Here is a 6603-nt window from a genome sequence, read left to right as displayed (position 1 = left end):
TGGCCATATCACATCACAACATGCCCTGCAAAAACAAGTTAGACGTCCTCTACTTTGTCGTTGCAAGTTTTACGTGGCTGCTACGGGCTTAGCCAGAACCGTTCTTACCTACGCATCAAAATCACAACGATAGTTCGTCAAGTTAGTGTTGTTTTAACCTTCGCAAGGACCGGGCGTAGCCACACTCGGTTCAACTAAAGTGAGAGAGACAGACACCCGCCAGCCACCTTTAAGCACGAGTGCTCGTAATGGTGAAACCAGTCTCGCGTAAGCGTACGCGTAATGTCGGTCCGGGCCGCTTCATCTCACAATACCGCCGAACCAAAGTATGACATGCTGGTAAGCAGTATGACTTGTATCGCCCATAACTCACTTGTGTTCTACTCGTGCATATAACATCAACGCATAAAACCTAGGCTCTGATACCACTGTTGGGGAACGTAGTAATTTCAAAAAAAATTCCTACGCACATGCAAGATCATGGTGATGTATAGCAACGAGAAGGGGAGTGTATCTTCATACCCTTGAAGATCGCTCAGCGGAAGCGTTTATCAACGCGGTTGATGTAGTCGTACGTCTTCACAATCCGACCGATCCAAGTACCGAACGCACGGCACCTCCGAGTTCTGCACACGTTCAGCTCGATGACGTCCTCGCCTTCTCGATCCAGCAAGACGGGCGAAGTAGTAGATGAGTTCCGGCAGCACGACGGCGTGGTGACGGTGTTGGTGAAGAACAATCTCTGCAGGGCTTCGCCTAAGCACTATGAAAACTATGACGGAGGATAAACTAGAGGGGACGGGGTTGCCGACACACGGCTTGGTGTTTCTTGATATGTCTTTGGTGCTAGCCCTGCCCCTCTATTTATATGTTGAGCTTTGGGGTCGAAACTTGGAGTAAAAGCCTCCACAAAGTCGGTTTCACCCGCAAGGCAAGAGTCCTTCTCGGACTCCAGGGCCAGACGCCAGGGACCCTGGCGTCTGGCCCCTAGACTCTGCAAAACTTCCTTTTGCGCTTTCCAAAAACCTTGTGGGCTTTCCCCTTTGGCCCAAATAACGTGTTCTCGTACCCAAACATTTCGGGAAACATCCGGAACCCCTTCCGGTGAATTCCGGAACCCTTCCGGAGATCAAACACTATTATCCCATATATAAAACTTTATCTCCGGAGTTCCTCGTCATGTCCATGATCTCATCCGGGACTCCAAACAACATTCGGTTACCAACATGCATAACTCATATAATACTATATCGTCAACGAAACGTTAAGCGTGCGGACCCTACGGGTTCGAGAACTATGTAGACATGACCTAGAACTATTCTCGGTCAATAACCAATAGTGGAACCTGGATGTTCATATTGGTTCCTACATATTCTACGAAGATCTTTATCGGTCAAACCGCATAACAACATACGTTGTTCCCTTTGTCATCGGTATGTTACTTACCCGAGATTCGATCGTCGGTATCCAATACCTAGTTCAATCTCGTTACCGGCAAGTCTCTTTACTCGTTCCGTAATACATCATCCTGCAACTAACTCATTAGTTGCAATGCTTGCAAGGCTTAAGTGATGTGCATTACCAAGAGGGCCCAGAGATACCTCTCCGACATTCGGAGTGACAAATCCTAATCTCGAAATACGCCAACCCAACAAGTACCTTTGGAGACACCTGTAGAGCACCTTTATAATCACCCAGTTACGTTGTGATGTTTGGTAGCACACAAAGTGTTCCTCCGGTAAACGGGAGTTGCATAATCTCATAGTCATAGGAACATGTATAAGTCATGAAGAAAGCAATAGCAACATACTAAACGATCGGGTGCTAAGCTAACGGAATGGGTCATGTCAATCAGATCATTCAACTAATGATGTGATCCCGTTAATCAAATAACAACTCTTTGTCCATGGTTAGGAAACATAACCATCTTTGATTAACAAGCTAGTCAAGTAGAGGCATACTAGTGACACTCTGTTTGTCTATACATTCACAAATGTATTATGTTTCTGGTTAATACAATTCTAGCATGAATAATAAACATTTATCATGATATAAGTAAATAAATAATAACTTTATTATTGCCTCTAGGGCATATTTCCTTCAGGTTGTTCCATTGATATGATTGAGAAGAATGTAGATATTATTAATAAAATGGAGAAAGCTAGGAGAGAGATATATTTCCAAAGTGTCAAAAGAGAAAATACAGATGAGGTGAAAGAAGTAAGATGAGTAGTGGAAGAAGGAGGAGACACACCAGTATACATAAATACTGGAGATGTGGATTTTGATGGATTATGCTTTAATTTGGATCATTCTGATGCTGAGATTGAGGAGCAACAATATAAAAATCTTAAAGGAATGTTCTCTGGGAAAAAAGGAGGCAAAAAAAGCTCACAAGCATTGAGCTGTGTGAAGCAATCAATTGGGATTGGGGTTTTGAGAAGGAAAAAAGGGAAGAAGACTGATTAGTCTCTAACCTTGGAATATATAAACTGGTTGGATAGAAAGGTTATCCTTGATTAGAAAAGGTATATAAACTAGAATTTACTCAAATGAAAGGAGTTTTCTGGAATGTGAGAGGCATTGGGCAAGATCACAAAAAAAAAGGTATATTAGAGAAATGATCATAGATAATAAGCTAGATTTTATTGGGATTTCTGAAACAATGAAACAAGACTTTTCAAAAAATGAATTACGTAATCTTTGTGGGGGCAAAAATTACCAATGGTGCTGGAATCCCCCCAGAGGGATGTCTGGGGGAATCCTAGTTGGCATTAATAAAGAGATGTTTGATATTGAAAATATTTAAAAAGGACAATATTTTTTAAGAGTTCTGCTGTTTGACAAGAATAGCAAAATGCATTGGAATTTAGTCACGATTTATGGGGATGCACAGAAGGAAGGAAAAGCTAATTTCCTTGCTGAATTAGCTAGATTATATCATGACAATCCTTTGCCCTGTTTGGTTGGAGGGGATTTCAACATCATTACAAACAATAAAGAAAAAAACAAACCTATGATAAATGAACAATAGTCCTTTATTTTTAATGCTATAATTGAACAAGCTAGATTGAGAGAACTTCCTCTAAATGGGAGACAATACACTCGGGCCAATAATCAGGAGGATCCCACTTATGAGAAACTGGACAGGGTATTGATGTGTCCTGCATGGGAAGAAAAATATCCATTGGCTATATTACAAGCCTTTGCTAGGGAAATTTCTGATCATACCCCCTTGTTCTTAGACACAGGGGAGACACACACAATTAGATATACTTTCAGATATGAAAATGCTTGGTTCTTAAGAGAAGGCTTTAAGGAGTTGATATATAAAACCTGGAATAAAAAATACAGAGGAGATGTGTTGGATAGATGGCAATTAAGGATGAGAGAATTGAGGAGAAAAGCTAAAGGATGGAATGCTTGGTATAAAAAAATAAAATAGAAATCATAAAAGAATTGGATGATATTGATAAGAGAGCTGAGAGAATGGGTCTGACTGCTGCAGATAGAACTGAGCAGAAAGAACTTAGAATGCAACTTAAAAGAATCATGGCACAAGAAGAAATGAAGTGGATACAGAGATATAAAGACAAAGAGATTAAAGATGGGGATGGAAACACTAGATACTATCATGCAAAATTGAATGGGAGGAGAAGAAAAAATAGAATAATCTCTTTAGAACAAGATGAAGGGATCATAGAAGGGGACAACAGCCTGATGGAATATATTACTAAATTCTATAAAAATCTTTTTGGACACCCTGAAGAGTCTAACATATCCTTGAGGGATTTAGAAATGGAAAAAATAAATGCTCAGGACAAAGAGGAGTTATTGTCCCCCTTTTCCTTAGATGAAATTCATCAAGTAGTTTTAGGTATGAAAAGAAACAAAAGTCCAGGCCCTGATGGGTTCCCTGCTCACTTCTATCAAGATTTTTGGGATCTGGTTAAGTGGGATCTGAAAGCCTTAGTTGAGGGATTTGCTAGGGGGAAATTAATATTGCCAGGCTTAACTATGGCATTATTACCCTGGTCCCCAAAACCAATGATGCCAAACAAATCCAAAAATTCAGGCCTATATGCTTGCTAAATGTGAGTTTCAAGATTATTACAAAAGTTCTGATGAACAGATTGACCAAATGTGTTGCACCTGTTATCTCCAGAACACAAACTGCATTTATCAAGGGGAGATATATTATGGAAGGAGTGGTTATTTTACATGAAGCTTTGAACACTTTTCATAAAGATAAAGAAGATGCTCTAATTTTTAAAGTTGATTTTGAAAAAGCATATGATAAAATTAAATGGCCCTTTGTTATACAGATGCTAGAACTAAAAGGTTTTCCAGATAAATGGTGTGATTGGGTAATGGAAACGATGAGAGGGGGACATGTAGGAGTCAAGGTCAATGATGAAATTGGTCCTTTTTTCAAAACCTATAAAGGTTTGAGACAGGGAGATGCTATATGTCACCATTGCTTTTTGATGTGGCTGCAGATGCCCTAGCTATTTTAATGAATAATGCCTTAAAATGGACATTGTTAAGGGAGTCCTTAGTAAAAATGATAATAAGGGTGTAAATATGTTGCAATATGCTGATGACACTATCTTTCTGGTTAAAGATGAGGAAGAAAGTGTGAGAAACCTCAAATTTATACTAGGCGCTTTTGAACAGATGTCTGGTTTGAAAATAAACTTCCATAAGAGTGAGCTAATGTTGTTTGGTAAGGCTAAAGAAAAACAATTGCTTTATCAGGAAATACTAACATGCAAAATGGGAGATTTGCCCATCAAATATTTAGGAATGCCTGTATCTGAAACTAGGATCAGGAACACACATTGGAGTTGTGTAACAGATAAAATTGAGAAAAGATGTGGGTGTTGGCAAGGGAAACTGCTGGGATCTATTGCTGGCAGGATCACCCTGGTGCAAGTCTGTCTGACTAATATTCCTTTGTTTATGATGTCCTTTTATGCTGTTCCAAAAGGAATCATTAAAAAGCTGATTTTTCAGGGCAAGATTGGTGTGGCAAGAAGATGAGAATATTAGAAAATATCACTTAGTTAATTGGAGGGAGTGTTGCCTACCCAAAGAGGTGGGGGTCTAGGGATTCTTAATTTGGAAGTGATGAACATAGCCTTGCTGGCTAAATGGTTCTAGAAAATGGAAACAGAGGAGGGGATGTGGCAAGAGGTTCTAAAAGAAAAATATAGGAAAAATGAATGTCTAGCTCTAGTGAAAAAAAACCTGGAGACTCCCAGTTCTGGACTAGTCTTTTGAATATTAAGAATATCTTCTTCAAATTTGTGAAAAAAGAACCTGGAGAGGGGAAGAACATTAGATTTTGGGAGGATACTTGGGTGGATGACAAGCCCTTAAAAGATGCCTACCCTAGAATATATGACATTTGCTTTGATCACAAAATTACTGTGTATGAGGCCATCCAAAAAGGATGGAAGGGTTTCAAATTTAGAAGGACCCTGCATGGAGAAACTCTGGAGTTGTGGAATGCTTTAAAGAGTAGATGTGAAAAGATTAAAATGAATGGGGGAAAAGATAAGATCAAATGGACCCTCACTGCTGATAAAAAATTCTCTGTTAAATCTTTATACAAAGAATTGATTACGTCAGGCCTGAAATTTCCACAGAAATATCTTTGGAAAATCAAAGTTCCTGCAAAAATAAAAGTCTTCCTGTGGTTAGTAAATAAGAAGAGTATTTTGACTAGGGATGTTTTACTCAAAAAGGGTGGAAAGGGGGAAAGAATGTGTGTTCTGTGAACAAGATGTCACGACCGGTTTCCGGGTATTAATTTCCAGAAAATGACCGTTGTGCTCACCAGCCCCAGGATTACTGTTAGCTGATGAGACACCGACTTGATACAGAATTTCCAAGCAAAATACAAAATATGAAGTACAAGACCATTCTGGCCTGTGAGTACAACAAATGGTTTCTAGTGGTTTATGGCGGAAGCGGTCTGTGGATCATCGGTGTCTATGGGACTCCATTTCCCAACAGGAACAGCTGACCAGGTTAACTCCTATCTTCACGAGGCTGCTATCACCGTTGCTTAGGTTCCGGGGCTGTCATCGCGTCGCTCCTCTCCGTGCAAGAAATCTGGCCAAGACAATAGTCAGGGACAAGCCAGTGAGTACTTTGAATGTACTCGCAAACATTATGAACACTGGTATAACATAAATGATAATCATGCACTGAAACATTCTATGATCACGTCGTCAGTCATAAATAAAATCTCTTATGCATGCAAATAGGTTATTTATATGCAACATGAATGAGCAATAATGGAGTGGAAATAAAATGCCACATTCGGGCATCTGTGCGACACCACATAAAGGGCTTATAAATATATAAATAACAAGCAATACTACAGTCGGGCGTCTCAGCGACACCACATAAAGGGCTTATAAAGTAAATAAATAACAAGCAATGCCACAGTCGGGCGTCTCAGCGACACCACATAAAGGGCTTATAAATTAAATAAATAACAAGCAATGCCACAGTCGGGCGTCTCAGCGACACCACATAAAGGGCTTATAAAGTAAATAAATAACAAGCAATGCCACAGTCGGGCGTCTCAGC

Source organism: Triticum dicoccoides, chromosome 3B (assembly GCF_002162155.2).
Source record: "Triticum dicoccoides isolate Atlit2015 ecotype Zavitan chromosome 3B, WEW_v2.0, whole genome shotgun sequence".
NCBI lineage: Eukaryota > Viridiplantae > Streptophyta > Magnoliopsida > Poales > Poaceae > Triticum > Triticum dicoccoides.
This window is presented reverse-complemented; position numbering follows the sequence as displayed.